At 44.6% G+C, this 18,079-nt stretch overlaps 1 protein-coding gene across 1 annotated transcript in view; it reads right to left on the minus strand.

The window, feature by feature from the left end:
* Nucleotides 1-18,079, minus strand: part of ADAM12 (ADAM metallopeptidase domain 12) — a 283,849-nt gene that overhangs the window by 217,094 nt on the left and 48,676 nt on the right. The window lies entirely within an intron of this gene.

Raw genomic sequence — 18,079 nt, forward strand, 5'->3', positions numbered from 1 at the left:
TCCACACAAAGAGCCCAGGGGGCAAAGGTTATCTGCCATCTCATGCCTGGCCATCTTCACTCCTTTGTAACGCCAGCCTGGCCCTAGAGGCATTTGAGTTCAGAATCCCTGGTCTCAAAGTCAAACAGGATGATGACCTATATTGCAAGTATGTGTGGAATGAGTGAGTATCCCATTCCTTCCTTCACCTTCCCTTCTGCTTCCTGAAACACTCCCCGTCTCTCAAGGGCCCTCGAGAGGGTCCTGGCCTTTGGTGGGGCTCAGGCAGAACATCTCTCTCCAGTCTCTGCTCTTCAGACTGCACCGCCACGTTCCACCAGGAGCGCAGTTATTTCTGTTCACCATTAGCGCACCAGGCTACAAGCTCCTGGGGCCTTAGCTAACTTTGAAAATCCATCAAGGAGCCCAAGCACTGCTTTCTTGTACACAGCAAGTATGAAATCAATGCTTTATCAGATTAACTTTATCAAGGCATTATAAAACGTTGCTCACTCATTCCTACGTCGCGTGGGCACGGAAGATCCTGATACTATGCCAAGTGCAGGCCGTCTACCCTGATAGCCAATCTTGATCTTTGCTATGAAGTGCAAAGTCATTAAACTATCTTATTGTACTGAACAAATGAATATGCTAGCTACTTAGTTGTTGATGTGTCGATAAAGTATATAAATTCACCCTTAGCACAGGCAATTTTCAGACCAAAATAGATAACGTAGTTCTTGCTGAGGACGAGGCTGGAATTATCACGAATGTGTAATTACAAAATCTTTGACCTGTTCTGAGCCTTCCTGGATTGTCCCATCTAAAACTAAACTGTGACAGTGAAAATGTGACAGCATTTAAGAGGTCACTGTGGGCCAGGTACAGGGGCTCACACCTGTCACCCAAGCACTCTGGGGGGCTGAGGAGGGAGGATTGCTTGAGCTCGGGAGTTTTAGACCAGGCCTGAGCAAGAACGAGACCTCATCTCTACTAAAAATAGAAAAAATTAGCCAGGCGTGGTGGCGTGCACCTGTAATCCCAGCTACTTGGGAGGCTAAGGCAGGACAATCGCTTCACCCCAGGAGTTGGAGGTTGCAGTGAGCTGTGATGACACCACTGCAGTCTAGCCACGGTGACAGAGTGAGACTCTGTCTCAAGGAAAAAAAAAAAAAAAAAAAAGAGGTCAAAATTGTGTAAACCGCAGGATTTCTTCCAGAACAGTATTGGCTGCCTTGAGATAAAACCAAGTTCATGGTCACAGCTGTGCTTTCATCTGCTTCAGGGGCTGAACGTGGCTTTGCTGTTGGGAGGATAGCCGTGCTGTTCAGGTTTCTCTCCCTGTCCTGCTGGGAAGAGGAAAGGAGTTGCTCCATTCCTAACAATGATCTTATATAAATAATGCAAAACTGAGCAAATCATCAATTTAATTGGACTATAAAACTAACGTTGACTTGACAAAAGGAAAAAAGAGCAAGAAAAGACAGGACAGCTAACAGATACAGCATATGGATGTGAATAATTTGTAACTGACCATCATGATTTTTAACCGATGAAAACTAAAATTCCATTATTTTCTAGAGATAGGATGTTAGGCAGGGACTCCTGAACTCCTGCTGAAAAATCTTTTATTTGTAACAGTTTCAAAGAAAAGTCCAGACAAGATTTCTGATGAGTTACTAGCTAGAAGACATCTTGCATAAACAACACTGTGTGTACATGTATGTTCCTTGAGTATAGAGAAAGATCTTACCTAAAGCTGCACTGGAATAAGGAAACATAAAAACTACCGCATGGTCATCAAGCTTACATTAAAGGTTTTCCTGCTAATTCTTTACAAATAGAAAATCCAGGCTCATTGGAAAATAAAAAGAAGTGGTCAACCAAGGCAATCAATAGCTTCACATGAAATTAGAACTCATCAGTACAGCCTCCTCTCCCTCCCCCAAAATAAATGAGAATCACACAAGCCTGGGATCAAATCTAAGCTCCAACACTTACTACCTGTGCAACTTCGTCATTGGGAGCCTCTCTGGGCCCCGTTTCCTCACTTGTAAATCATAACACACCAGCTGGGAGGATCAAATGACACAGTTTATGTCATTACTTGGACAGGCTGGCACAGAGGAAACACTTAATGTGTCTGACAGCAAGGATTACACCACACAGACATTTGTCTTGGTCATACGTCTGTTCCTTTTGTCTGAGAATATATTTTTGTCCCCAGTCCAGCAAAACATTCTTCTTACAATCTAGTTTCCATTTTGTTGCAAATCATATCACCACAAATACACACATACATATATTAATTTCTGGTCTCTTATTGGAATTGGGAAAAATAATCACGCGAGAACCTCATCCAAACTGTCATAGTTACCTAAGTAAGAAAAGCTAATAAATTCCTTCTCAATAGTTCTAGGGGACTGTATCCTTCGCCAAGAAACACGCACACTCTCCTGCCCCCACTCCACCTGGATAGGTTTTTGGCCTCTCCTGGAAGGATGTTGGTTATAAAGAAAAATAAAATGAAATAAAACAAAATCCCGTATGTGGAGACCAAGAAAGCCCATCTTCCTCTGACAATCAAAGCTAAAAACAAACCGCTGTGCTGAAATGATGAACAGAAACACCCACCTCCCTGGGTCTCTCCTGCACACACCCCGCACCTCTGCGGCAGGGGCTGCAGAGGCCAGGCGGGTGGAGCTCAGGACAGGCAGCAGTGGAGAAAACAGCGGTGCATATCCACCTCCACCATGTGGGGGACCATTCGGGAATCGTGTGCCAAAATGCTTTTCAAAATAAAATATTTCTTACTTTTAAACATTTTTTAAATGTAGTTGAGAAGAATGACATTTTCAAAGTCATGCAATGGCATCATTCCTCCCCCAAAACACATCTTTTGTGGGGGAGACACACCCCTCTTCCTTCAGCTGCTTTCCCTGCAGGATGGTTATAGATTGTACATTGTTCTGTATTCTGCACTGGAAACATGCCAAGTTCTTCTTAAAATGCAACCATGGTTGGGATGTTTCTGATACGAGCCTAATTCAGAGTTTACCGCAACTCCTTATTCCCTTTTATCTGTACCTTCAAGGTCTACAGCTCCTGTCCAGGAGTACATCAGCTGCCCGTCTACTACAACGCCCAGCTGTTTTTCATATGAACTGCTATTATTCCAGATTTCCCCATCCTGGACCTGCTTAGTTTTTTTTTTTTTTTTTTTTGAACTGCAGGTCTTGTCATTTTACCTATTGATTTGTTCTATGAGTTTTGACACACAGTTCCAACCTGTTGAGAACTTTTAAGCCATGATTCTTTCAGCAACCTGGCAGCTGCCTGAGGTCATGCCAGTTTATTAAAGCGTGAGATGCTGGTGTTGGTGGGATGTCAAGGAATGGGCGCTTTCATACACAGCTAGTAAAAGTGTAAATTGGTACAGACCTCCATGAGGCAATCTAGAAATGGTTTTCATATTCTTTAAGAATGTGCATAGCTTTGATTTAGTATTTCTACTCCTAAGAATTCATCTAAAGGAAATAAACAGAAAAATAAAGTATACAGAGATAAGCAAACTATATTTAGCATAGTTTGTAGTGAGAAGTCAGAAAATACCTCTATGTCCACCTCAGCCTAATGGTTAAAAAAATAACACAGGAATCGCATGGTATGATATTCCATAGCCACTAAACTACTGGAACAAGAATGGAGGAGTTTTGCCTCTGATAATGACAGTCTGAGTCATTCAGACCTATTCTCCTACTGAAAACAACTAGAAAAGCTGGAGGAAATATATAAAAATTATATTTGAAAGCAATGTACAGTTTCCAAAGTCATGAAGAATTATGGGACCATGACTCAGGTAGAGAAGGAAATCCAAGGTGTGATCCCAGAATTGGGAGTTAACTTTCCCACTCAAAACATCTGCAGATATTAGCTGAGGCAGTTGAGAAGCTGAAAACCTCAGTAGAATTTTCAACAGACTCACACAATAAAGGGGACAAAAATTGAATATGAAAGCCTGTTAAGAGATACTACTGACACAACCTCCCACTCTGGGCTTTGGGTTGGGAGTTCAAAATGCTATGCCCTAGGAGAAAGAGTAAATGAGAAGTAGACTAGTGCTCAGAGAATGAAACCAGCTCAGCCAGCCCCTGACCACAAATGCCCCTGGCTCAGGCACCAGCCATATAACATCATTAGGTGCCTCAAATTATCTTTAAGCTCAAATTATCTTTGCTACATACAATGTCTGACCTCAAAAAATAACTAGCCATCAGTGAACACCAAGATAATGAGACTGAAATACAAGAGAAACAACAGGCAATAGAAACTGACCTATAGGAGAACCAGTTAACAGAACACAGAAACAGACTTTAAATGCTAGGCTTAATATGTTCAAGGAATTAAAACACAGAAATTTCAGCAGAGAACTAGAACCACGTGGAAATTCTAATACTGGAAAATGCAACTCAATGAATAGATTCAACAGCAGTTTAAACATAGCTGAAGGAAGAAATAGTGCATTGGAAAATAGGTCTGAAGAAAATATGCAGGACTGAAGCATCAAGAGACAAAAGAATAGAAATTTTAGGAAAAAACCTTCAGACGTATATAGGACATGGTAAAAGATGTAAGTAATCAAAGACCCAGAAAAGAAAGCAAGAGAAAACACAGAAGACACAATATTTGAAGAGAATAACTAAGAACTTTGCAAAATTGGCAAAAGACATTAAATCACAAATTTTTAGAAACCCTACAAATTCGAAGTACTATAAATAAAAATCAAAAATAAAAGTCACATATAGACAAATCATAGAGAAAGTGCTGAAAAATAGAGACAAAGATATTAAAAGGAGCAATAATTGACAAGATGACATCACAGAAAACAGAATATACTACACTATTTAGAGAAAATAATTGCCGCCTAGAGTTCTATAATTCCATGAAATATCCCTCAAAATTGAAGGTAAAATAAAGATATTTTCAGACATATAAAAATTGAGATAATTCATCCGTAGCCAATTGCATTAAAGGACTACTAAGGACTTTTCTTCAGGCAAGAGGATTATTACATTAATACTTTTGACAGTTGCTTGGAGATTGCAGGAAGAAATGAAGTGGTCAACATCATCATGTAGGAACTTCTAAATAAATATTAAAGGCCTAATACAATAAGAAAGAGAGGAGGTAAATAGAACCCCGTAAATGAGCTCACAGCAGTTTAAACATACCTCACATCCACTTTTAACACCTTCCTTTCCAGTGACTTATTTTTCAAATGCAGGAAGAGTTCATGACCACAGGCCTTGGTGTGCCTGCCTAGAACTTCAGTTACTAGACATATAGCCCAGATTTCTTCTGGCTACATCCCTTTCTTCATTTTCACTCATTTGTTCAACCTGTCCACTAAGCATCTGTTATGCGTTAGGCATTGTGTGGAGTCCTGAGACCACAGAGATGAACACACCCGTCTCATAGGTGAAGGAGAGAAACTCAGGGAAGTTCAGCAGTTTATCCAAGGTCACCCGGCTCTAAGTGGCAGAGCCAAACTCCGAATCTATCTGCCTGACACTGATTTTTCATTAAGCAACCTTGACTCCCAATTAAAAACAAAAACAAAAAAACCCAGCACCTATGTGAACACTTAGCTAAAATCTTACCCGTATTACTCTCTAATGTTTGATTGCCGTTACCACAGAGCTTTTCCCTCTCACATCCCTGGATCACTGTCACTCTCATCACCACCTTCAAATTATTCCCTTTCACTTTATTTCATTCTTTATGCCTCTGCAGAATAAAAATATCTTGAATTCGTAAATGAAATTCACAACACCTTCTATTTCTTAAGATACCAGCATGTCAACATTCTGCAGTTGGAAAGATCGCACTAAGATTTCCAACCGTTTAATGACGATGCCCAAAGCATACACAGCTACCGTCCTCCCACCCCGGCCAAGAGCTGGGGTCAGGGTCAAAGCCAAAGCTCCAACGTGGCCCAGGAAAGGAGGAAGGGCTGCTGCTTTGTCCCACCTGCCTAACCAGACCTGGCTGCTGGTTTCCCAGTGACGAGCACAGGGGACGAGGCCAACTGTGACAGTATCCTTGGGGCTCTGCAGCCAGACCACCCTCCTTCCTTCTTCCCACTACCGAATTCAGCACCTCCAAGCTAAGAGCTACTTCCCCCAGAACCTTGGCAGTAACTTCTGCATGTATTTATATCACCATGTAACAACTTGCAGGGAAAATTATTTCTACAGAGCCATGATCAATCACATGTCTATATATAATTTATAGTCTAGGCACATTTTTAAAATACTGAATGCTGTTTCAATGTTTCTGCTATTAACATAAGAGCCCAATTTTATTTATTGCAGAACTTATATTAACCCAGGACCTCACATTTTTTTTTATTAATAGGAAATGCAAAGAACTGACCCTACTGGAGAATAAAACTCTACCCCCCAAAATTAAAATAACCTTTAAAACTCTAATGTAAAAGTCTACATAGCTTGAGCACTGAACTCTTTTCACATGTCCACAGATCAGCATTGCTAGAATATTCCATGATATTCCACCCACATATGATGATAAAAAAGACCAACTCCTGAGGGGTCCACAAGTTTCTGTCATTAGTGCTTTTCAGTTTGGTCTGCTAAATTAAAAATAAGTATTCAAAATAATCAACTATTTCTATAGGTAGGTTGAAATCAGTCGCTTCAACCCGAGGCAATTTTGTTCCCTCTCCCCAGGGAATGTGTGGCAATGTCTGGGGACACTTCTGGCTGTCACAACATGGTGAGGGGTGTTACTGGCACCTAGTGGGCAGACACCTGGGATGCTGCTAAACATCTTACAAGACACAGGATGGTCCCCTCCCTGCCCCCAGCATAGAATTATCCAGTCCAAAATGCTAACAGTGCCAGAGTTGAGAAAACTTGGCTTAAATTTTTCTTTTTGAATAGCTGTATTTAACCATATGGTCCATAACCTCATAAATACTAACAACCCACTGGCTTACAGAGCTCTCATTCTTGTTATTTAATTTATATATGCAAACAGATGTGTTATGTACTTTTCAAGACCACCTTTGAATGTGAGAAAACTTGCCAAAACATACCTACATCCCATCCGCGCCAGCGTGAACACAGTTTCATTCAGCCCCTAAGTGACGGCACACTGGAAAATAGGTCACTGTGTGCTGCATCATGGGAAGGTTTCTGGGAGACAGGTCTTCAGGCCTCAATTCAAGGAGCAATAGGGCATGCCGGTGGGAGGAGAGGAGAGAGTCTCCACGTTTCTGGGTCAAATGCACAAAAACTTGGAGATGGGCAAAAGGGACAAGGGGGTGGGGAGTGGGGCGGTTGACAGAGCTGAATCAGTGGGGTTTTGGCAGAGGGGGTTGTATTTATGTGAGGTCAATGCATGTAGGATATGACCAGCTGGCAAGAAGCTTTGAGGACAATCATCAAAGGTTATGTTTAATCCCGAGCAATAGAGGCAGGGATCATTACTAGTCCACTGAGAAATACTCATAGGACAAAAACATGCTGATCCACTCTCCTCTCATCCAAACTGCAGACACTGCCCCTTACACTCTAATGTCATCTCTCATTTCCAGGCACAGTTATTACTCTGCCTCCTTAAATCATCATTTATACCTTGAGACTGGGGCCTCATCACTTAGTGTTTTTCAAATTTAAGGAACATATATGGGTAGCACGTATCATGACCATGGGACAGCTTGAGCCACTTAAGAAAAACTTCAAGTCTAAATGGTGTACAAAAACATCCTGGTCTTATCTAAAATTTCAACATTCTCTGGAGAAACAACAGTCCGTCGTGTGTTCTCCAGAGGGATTCTCAGGGTCGTCCAATTGCGATGCTTAAATCAAGCAATCATCTGGCGTGGTTCTCCTTTTGTTCCCTAACTAAGCCTCCCACGCCCACCCCGGGGTTTCATCAGTCCAGAGTGTTCATTCTGCTTATCGAGTCTGTTTCTGCGCCAAACTCTGCAACTTAGACCTTCGGCCCTTGGACCATCCTTCTACAAGCGGGGGGCTCAGAGCAAACCCTCCCTGACTCGTTCTTGCTGTCATCCCAGATGTGCTTCCGGATCCGAGTTCTTTTTTTGTGCGATCTCAAGGAGTTTATGCTGAAAATGGAAAGTCAGCATGTTTTAGAAAGTAATTGGTGTTTTATGATATTTTGAACATGATAAGTGAGTTTCAGCAAAAACAAATTGTGAGAAGAGAAAACACAGACAGACAGGAAGAATTCACCCCTTGCATGAGGACGCTTAGGATAATGAGCAGGGGTCCAAGATACAGGAGGGCGAGAGGGGAGGGGGTGGTCTCGAGAGATTGAGACGATCTGTGTTTAAAACAAAAGCACAGTTGTCTCCTCTCGAGTCAGTTTGCACTCAGTTGTTTTTAAAGAGGAAACCACCAATGGCAAGGATCCTTCATTATGTTCAATTATAAATCACCACTGAAAAACAACATTTAGAGAGAAAGAAAAAGGTTTGGGAAATAGGATATACATACCATTACCAAAGAATGCATCATTCCAGAATGATAAATGCCTCAACTCTGTGCATTTTTGAGTCATAATACAGTAAAATCCTCACTACTTCCAATTTCTACTAGTTGAGTGCAAGGGCAGTGAAGCCAGAAGAGCAGTGACTTTTATAAGAGGGGAACAAAAGACGTGGCAGAGCTGTGGAACAGGCTGGACATGAAGGATAAAAGAATGTAAGGGAAGGATGGATCAAAGTGGGAAGCCGGGGGCCTGGGAAGACACTGATACCCAGAGGGCCAATTTGATCATTTTTGGTATCTGATGTGTTAAACATTAATTGCATGTGTAAGCATGTTTAAGTATTAACACAACGTGACCCGCTGCTGTTTCAGGAAGCACAGACATTCCTTTTCACACGATGTTGGTAAAATCCCCGTTCATCACAGTGGACTTTCCATCCTTTTGGTACTTCCAGGTGCTCACACCAACCTACGTGTGTCGCCAATGTAACAGCAGCTGTTTTCCTTGCTTCTGTCATTGTGCTGGAGAAGCATAAACATGTTAGTACGGCTTTTCTAAGCAAAACTGTCATTTTTCCCTTTTATTAAATTGGCCTTTCATGATTGGCGGGAATAGTTAAATAGCTGTAGAAACCCGCTTAGAGAGGACGGTAACAGCTTATGCAGGGGTCCCAGTCTGTTTCCCAAGACAGGTCATTAAATTTTACTTTCCAAGAGAAGATTCACATACAGTACACTTTCCCTCAAGGCACTCGTTTGGAGCAATTAAGAAAATCCTACCCTATTCCTCGGCTCTTGGGCATTTTTTGAGATGAGGCAGTATGCTTTGAGTAAAACCAGGGAATGTGGTAAAGGGATATTATTTCTGCACAGCCTTCGGAAGGCCACAGGACAGGGAAACAAGCAGTATGTTTGAATTCTGGCCTAGCCACATACCATCTTGGAGACAGATTAACTCTGGGCAGCAAAACCTCTTTACCCGGTGGCTTTGGCTTCATTAAGTCATTGCAAGGTGATGCCTCACCACGTTTCTCCTAATTAATAGACACTGCCACCGTATACACTAAATTGGGCAAAGATCCTGGGCTGAAGCTAATTTTAAGTCCTCCTGCCCTGGTCTACTATTATTTGACAGTAGTCTATGAATAAATTAAAGAACTATATTGCAAACCCCACAACCTTCCTCAGTCAGACCTCCACCTGAGATTAAGCTCCAATTCCTCAAGACAGGCATTATATATGTTGCATTAACTTCTATCTCATGCATTTTAGAATGATGCTAATTATGTATCATTCTTGGGAAAAATTTAGAAAATCAACACTGAAAACATTTTTTTTGTCTTCTGTGGTTAGGATGAAACACTCAGGTTAAGATTATGCCTTGCATAAACACCAAAAATTAACAAATTAACAAATAATGAATACAACGAAGACAAAGAGCTAAGAAACCAACAGTATAGAAAACTGGAACACTAAAAATAAATTTATTCTAATTGGGGTTCACAGAATTCAAAATCTTGAGTTGATGCTTCTCGTCACTTGTGAAAGTTCCTCAGTCTTTATCTGTCTGGATACTGCCTCTGCCGCAGTCTCCCTTTCCTTACAGGATTCCAATTACATGCAAGACTTTTTACTGTTCCGTATGGCTTGGATGCTCTGTTCTTTTCATTTTTTATTTTTTAATCTATTGATCTGTCTTCAAATTCACTATTCCTAACAACTTGTGTTTCCCATTCTAATGGGTATTTAAACTTTAGATTTTACATTATTCAGTTATAGAATGTCTATTTGATTTTTTATACAATCCAGACACTATTGAAGTTCTGCACATTTTCTTCAATTTCAATCTTTTTTTAAACCATTATTTTTAAATCCTTCTGAATTCCAATACCTGTATCATCCATGGCTCTGCTTTTATCATTTTTCTCTTGATTGTCACAGTTTCCTATCTGTTTTTTTGAAACATATCTAGTTACTTTTAATTTCATGCTAGAGATGGTTTTCCCACCAGAGAGCTTACAGTCTCTTTTATCTGTAGGTAGATCAGACTGATGTCATCTCTCTCCCTTGTCAGAAATTGAGCAGGGTCAGGGCTGGGTTGCACGTTCAGACAGACTCAATCCACCTCTGGCTAGTGCCTATTGCTTAACGATGACCCTTCCTGCACTTTTGATGGAGAAGACACCTCTGTCTTCTCAGCCCCAAAGACTACAGAAGAGGTTTGGTTCCATCTTTGGCAATTAGAAGCTTACTCTTTAGCTTCCTTGATCATGCAACTTTAAAATCTGGCACGAGGGGGAGACCAGTCATGTGCGTGGCAAGCCCCATTCCTCCAGCCGGACACTGTCTTCCCAACCACCATGAGGGCAGGGAAGATTTCCCACTGCCTTCTCATCTAGCACCCCAGCCTCCCAAACCACACCAGAGCTTATACATACATTTATACTACTTTGTCAAGGAAACTTTACACCCAAGTCTTCTTTCTTTACTACTTTAAGCATCACCATAGAAATCTTCCTTTCACTATTGACTGACTTAACATTTTTTAATAGTATAAGAGCAAACTTCTACAGTCACTGCTTAAAATTAACTCAAGTTTTGCATATCTGGTGCTTTCACTATTTATTCTGTCTTCAAATCTTGATTTCCTAATTTGAGGAAATGCCCTCAAACTATATCCTAGAAGTTTAAAAGTATTCATCATTGCAATTGGCTGATGCCTGATGTGTGCTTTGTAGTGGAAGATAACTGAACTTCTCATCTAAGAAGCATTATCATCTCATAGTCAGCAACTGCAAATAACAGCTGTGACACGTTGAAATCTCTTTAATGCGATATCCATAGCTGAAGGTCAGATATTATCACTTTCCAGTCCAAGAATGATGCATGTGTCAGCTGTCATGAAGTCTCTCCTGGGATAACTGGAGAGATGCATTAACACAACTGAGAAGACATTTGCCACTTTTGCTTGCTTGCCTTTTAGAACTATTCTCCTTTTACACAGTACCAGAACCCAAGGTTCTTCTGGGGAACCACCACTCTCCCACCCTGTCCCTGTGATCTTGGCTACCTCCTGCTCCCAGTACCAAGGGTGGACACACAGCCTAGGCTCGGCCAGTCACTATATTCTATACCTTCTGGCTACACTGATCATTTCGGATGTGGACACAGGACCTTAACTAGTTCTCAGAGACCCGATTTGAGAACTTCTGTTTACATTGCCAAGGAAGAGAATGTTTGCAGCTGGGGTTGCTGAGAAGGGAAAACAAGGCTGTAGCCGTTGGCAGCCATCTGCCACCACAAAGGTCGGCCCCTCTGAGAACAGAGCCAACGGAGCGCACACCCGTCATGGGGACGTTGGTTGAGGTCCTGGAGTCTGTCATGTCTCAAGCCAGGAAATGCTCCAGGACTTTTCAGTATCATAAATAGAAAAAAAAGTCCCGATTTAACAAACACAAGCTTTACCTGGGTTTCTGTCATTCATAACCAAGAGTCGGTTCATTTATTAGGCAATTCCCAATAATGGACTATCGTCCCCAGACACAGTCTGTTCCAAGAAAGAAGGTAAGAATGGCGAGTTGGGCCCAAAGGATGGAGATGAAATTAAAATGTTCTTATTGCATCACCCTGAGTGGAAATCTACACTGAGGAGTCGGCCGTGTCACGGGGCAAATGCGGACATCCATAAGCCACTCGGCCTTGGAGGAGAAGCAGAGAGATTCAGTTTTGAGGGCTAGTAGCCAGCAAAATCAAGATGATCTAAGATAGCTGCGAACGTGAACTTGAACCTTGCAAAGGATCAGAGCTGGAGGTGAGGATGTTGTGTTAACAGAAGCGATAGCTGAAATCTTGGGGTACTCTAAGAGGCTTCAGAGAGAGAATGCAGTAAGAGGAAGTAGAACTTTGGAAGCTGCATAAATGTTGAAGGCTGGTGGGAGAGAACGGGAGTGGAGAAAGAAGCTAGTGGACGGGTCAAAGAGGCAGAAGGAGAACAAGGAAAAACCTCAAGAAAGCCAGCGGCAGTAGTTAGTTGCAAGGAACAGAAAGAGATCACCAACTACAAATGCCAAGAAGTTAGAGACTGAGAGAAGGGCAAGGAATTTACCAAGGTCATTCCTGACCTTGCCAGAAGATGTTCCGAGCAAGTGGCAGGACCAGGCTGCAGCAGTTACACAGCAAACCCACGGTGCAAAGCAGACACTAAGGGACAGCAGATGCCTCTGTGATGCCTGGTGGCTGAGCCAGGGCAGAGGCCACAGTATCGAAACTGGGGTGTTAACTCTAAAAAATGTAAATACCATTATATTGTTTTTAATAACAAATCACTGTTTAAGATGCCAGTATTGTTATCAATGGGAAGGTCTAAAAAGCTTAGTTAATAAACGGCATGAGACTATAATGCAGAGTAGCCATGCTCAGGGAAATTATTAATATCATCTCACCTCTGGTAAGAATGGGGCCAAAATATGAAACTGCACTATGAGAGGGATAATACACTTTTGCTGAGCGAAACCCATGCAAGAGTGATACGGTGGATCCTGGAAGTAGGAAGCGAGATTCCTGCACTCAGAGAACGCAAAAGTGTCAGTACACAAACCTCCAGGGAGCCTCCTCTGAGCCGTGCTCCTGAAATATTAAGGCCCCCAATCCCCGCCAGTGGGTTATGGCCCTCCTCATTACGTACACACACTTCACAGGATATACTTATACTCAGAAATTACCGTCTGAAACTCAAGTCTAGCTGGGCATCCTGTATGTTACTGGGCAATGCCACTTTCCATCTACATTTACTGCATGAATACAGAGTTGTAACTGGAGTGGGAGGAGGAGAGACTCAGGAGAGGAAAATTATTGCTTCTAAACCCATTTCTCCAAAGACAGCAATTTAAAAAAATCGCACAATACTTAAGGCAAAGCACTGGCAGAGCAGTTGAGACCCCTGCGACGTAAACACATATTGGTCTCTGCCCCTGGTTCTTGGAACAGAGCTTCTAAACCCCCAGAATTTCCTTGGTGATAGGAGCATCTTTTGCTCTAGTGAGGCAACTCCCGGATGAGGCCAGTCACCAGAGAGACCAAGCCAGGGTTAGACGCTTGGAACTTCTGGCCCCGCCCTCCACCCTCCAGGGAAGAGGAGGGGCTGGAGACTCAGTTAATAATCCCTCACGTTTACATGATGAAGCCTCCATAAAAATCCCTAGAAGATGGGGTTCAGAGAGCTTCCGGGTGCCAGGAGAGTAGCACCCCCACTCCACAGGACAGAAGCTCCTGCCTGAGCTCAGGACCCTCCTGGACCTTGTCCCGGGCTCCCCTGCATCCGGCTGTTCATCTGCAGCCTTTACGGCATCTTTTACAAGAAAGCAGCAAGCACACGTCACGAGCAGGTTCTGGCAGCCGTGACGGCAAAGCACTGAACCTGAGGAGGGGTCGTGGGAACTCCTGGAGCCACGTCAGACAGGAGCGTCGGCGACCTGGGGACCCGCTATTTGCAACTTGCATCTGAAGTGGGGGTGGTCCTGTGGGACTGAGCCCTTCCTCTGCGCGGTCTGCCCCCACCCCAGGCAGTGTCAGAACTGAATCGTAGCACACCCAGCTGGCCGCCAGAGTTAGAGAACTGGGTGGTCTGAGAAAAACCCCCACACGGCAGAAAAGTGAAGGGTGAGAGTGAAGGACGCTGTTTTTCTGTACAGCTATAATGAGAAAGTGTGAGACAAACCGTGAGAAACCTATGGCAGGACACCAGCGGGGACCGAGGCCCACGATGGGGCCTTTCGGGCTCACCTACTCCTCCCCGCTTCGAGAGCTGGGTCCTGTCCTCTGCGCCCTCCAGGACTGCAAGTCCTGAAGCTGGAGCCTGGCTGTGCCTCTGGATGAACGTGACCAGGTGGAGGAGGCCATTTTGTCCTCCACAAACCAAACACAAAAGGAGAAACACTGTGTGCAGCTGGGAGGTCCTGGCCACATGCTTGATGCGTGTGGACACCGTGTGGTCAGCGGGCCTGGGTGGTCAGGGAAGGCTTCAAGGAGGCAGGCCTGTGGCGGGCCCTCAGGGAGGGGGCAACAGGCAGAAGCCTTTTCTTAGGTTCATTACTCTGAATTCACCGTCATTAAACATAAAAGCCAAGCCAAACATGACACCAGGATTGCGGCTGTCTTTGCTAAACACTAAGTTTGTTGATTGTTTTCCTCTTTGTTTATTGTTTCTTTGCTTCAAGAACAAACAAACAACAGTCCCTTCAACCTGTGGGGACCCACACGTCTCAGGTGCTGACAAACCAGGAAGCGCATGCTCTGCTAGTAAGCGGCGTGTGCACACGCACGTGTGTGGAGGTGCCACCAAAGCTGATAGGCATCTGCAATCACGTCTGCAGACTTTAATGAGGACAACACTTCAGCTCACTACCTCGCTTGTAGTTCCCGTGTAGCAGAAATCCAGAGTGGCTCAGCGGAGGATCTCCCCGAGGCTGCAGTCACCTGAGGGCTTGACTAAGGAGGACCCACTGCACTCACAGGCCCAGCTGTTGGCTGGAGGCCTCAGCTCCCACGTGGCACCCCCCATAGGACAGCTGAGGTATTCTGATAGCTTGGCAGCTGGCATCCCCACAGTGAGACCCCCAAGAGAACAAGGTGCAACATCTTTTAGGAGTTAACCTCCAGGTCGCACACTTCTGCTTTGCCCTACTGGTGATGCAGACCAGCCCTGACTCGATGAAGGAGGGGGCTTCAGAAAGGCAAGCACCAGCTTGGAAGGTGGCTGTCACAAAGCCCTCCCACCCGGGAAACAGAAGGACACGTTAAGATCTTATAAGGAATAGCCAGAGGTCCAAGATAACGACACAAAAGCAAGGCAGAGTACACAGACCCTCATCGACACCACCTGCTTCAAAGTCTTGGCCCCATACACCAACGTATCATTGGCGTTTGTCACACAAGCTCCTGTGGTGGACTTTGGGGAATGGGGGGGGGGGAGCAAGAGAGACCCGTCTGTATGCTCCTGGAACGGACAGGTCAGTGGAGCCAGGGTACAAGCAGATAAAGAACATGGTGAGGCAGAGTGTGCAAGAGACAAAGAACAATTACAGCAACCAACCGAGCAGGCACCTGCTTCAATGAGATGCTGCGGGAAGGAAGGAGCCCCAAGGACCGGGCGTTAGGACAGAGATGGGAAGGGCTCACCCACCGCAGGATGAGATCGGCGGTGGAGGCAAGCACGGACCAAGGTCAGGAATAGGTGGTTCACAGGAAGGTTCCCCGAGCCCTGCTGTTCAAAACCCAGAGGAGGAACCAAGCCGGGAACAAGATAGGAAACCACGTGTCCCTGTCCTGACGGGGTCTGTGGGTGTGGCGCAGCCTTGGGCTTGCTGGAGGAGCAGGAATGGAGCCTGGAGTGAGGCAGGGGCGTGAGCACACGTCCCAAGACTGTGGGGAAAGTGATCGGCGTGATGGCCAGGGAGGAGACCAGATGTCCCTGGTGAGGCAAAGTGGAAAACCACAGGGGGATGTCACGGGGCCGGGATGTGGCAGGAGCAGGTGCTCTGAAGGGAGGTCAGCGCTGAGAGGGGAGGGCAGGGCAGGGCAGGGCAGGGCAGGGCAGGGGAGCTTCAGGGCTGGGGCGGAGGTCTGGTGCCTTTCAGAACATCACCCCACTGGGGCCCACTTGTTGCCCAGCTCTGCTTCTCACTTGGGACAAATTTGGGGAGCACGATCCATCATAAATTAGGGTACACCTGACTCAAGAGATACCACGTGAACACTTTCAGGAAAAAAAGATTTGCCCCAGAGACCCATTGCTTATAGTAATGTTTTCAGTGACAGCCTCCAAAATGTTACTTGACGACTCAGAAACCTTTACTGGGTCCCCATCGCCTTCAGAATAGAAGCCTAACTCCTGAGCATAACATTTAAGGCCCTGCTTAATCTGAAAACTCCTTACCCTCAACCAAAATCCTGATGGCATCTTATCTGTAACAAGTACTTAATAGTCATCTGCAGAGACAAACAGAGCTGCAGCTTTCTGATACGAGCACAGTAAGGCAGAGTCTGGTTGGAAACTCCTGCTGTGATGTTTCTCTACACAAGTCGGGGAAGGGGGAAGTGAGGTGTCAGTGGGCTGCCTGGGTCTGCAGGAAGCCAGGACTTGTGACCTCATTAACGTTCCTTCCCGTCTGAGCCAGAGAGCTGCACTCTTAGATAGGAAATACTAAGGACTCTGCTCCGGTCTTTGCTGCTTCAAATCAAACAGTGAGACTAATCTGCTGTCATGGCCGCAGGAACTGCTCGCGAGGAGCTGCGTCCGAGGTTAATGAGCATAATGGGCCAATTCTGTGTGCACTGAAATTCTTGGAATCTGAAAATGTGGCAGAGCTTCTGGTCAGGTTTCACTGAAAAATGTACATGTGTTGTCTTTGAGGGTATTTACTTAACTAAAGACGTACGTTGCCACGGCTTCTGGACATTTATTTTATAGGGAAAGATCTTTAAAGCTTCTCCAACTCATTTCCCCACCTGCCAACTCTGCTGGCCAGCTCTCCCTTGCAACACCAGAAGAACGTCTCCATGCTCCTGTCTGTTATAACCGACAGAAACGCATCCAGTGTTTCGTGTTTGACTTGAGAACACCGTTTCAGTCCTTCCAAACCGATGGCTCCTTCTAACGCCGTCTGGGCAACTGAAGTACGTGTGTGAAAATCAGAGCATTCGTTTAATCCTTGGAACTCGGAGGACGACCAGGTTGTGTTATGCCCATTACAGGCGATTCCCATGGCAGCTGCATTCCCAGAAACGCGTCCAGACAGAACCAGACGAGGCTCGGGACCTGCCAACGAAACAGCAGGCTGGAAAACTCAGCCTTTGGAACTCCACCGAGACCGCTCTGGAGATCAGCCTTAAAAAGCGCCCTTCTCTCCTTACTTAACACTGCAAGGCAACGGGGTCCACAGAACTGTGATTCTTCGCGTTTCCGAAAGACACAGACACAGCGGCCTGTGTGCAGCCCACAGAGAGCTCCCAGAGATCCGGTGCATTCCCACCGAGTCCGCTTAAGAGATTTGCCTCTGTCAAAGAACGCTGAAACCAGCAATAACTTTTGGCCATGCAAACACATTCCTATTAGCTGAATAGGCACGATCAAAGATTATATGCCCCCGTGGTCTTGTTTTGAACTATAAAAGAAGGAGCTGGATTTCAAAGGAGATATGATAGAATTCTCTACCCCTGGTGGGTTCTTAACTCTTCCTTATGTTTGTACTGCAGGAGGAGTTGACATTTCCAAGAATTCTGTTTGAGTAAACTGCAAAGTAGATCTGAAATGAAATTGCCAGTTTTTATGCATTTTTTAAAAGGGTAAAATAGCACCTAGCAAAGGGCCTGGTACATAATAGATTTTCAATAAATATTTGTTGATTAAATGAATATATAGAAAGAACTCAATAGAAAAGTAGGATAATCTCCAATTAGTAATTTTTCCCCCCTAAAGGCTGTACATCAAAACCCTTAGAATGCCAAAAACCCTTGAATGGTGGCTTGTTCCTGGGCAGGCCACTCCCCTCAGCAGCTGAGCAGGT

The sequence above is a fragment of the Eulemur rufifrons genome, chromosome 28 (genome assembly GCF_041146395.1).
Source record: "Eulemur rufifrons isolate Redbay chromosome 28, OSU_ERuf_1, whole genome shotgun sequence".
Taxonomy (NCBI): Eukaryota; Metazoa; Chordata; class Mammalia; order Primates; family Lemuridae; genus Eulemur; species Eulemur rufifrons.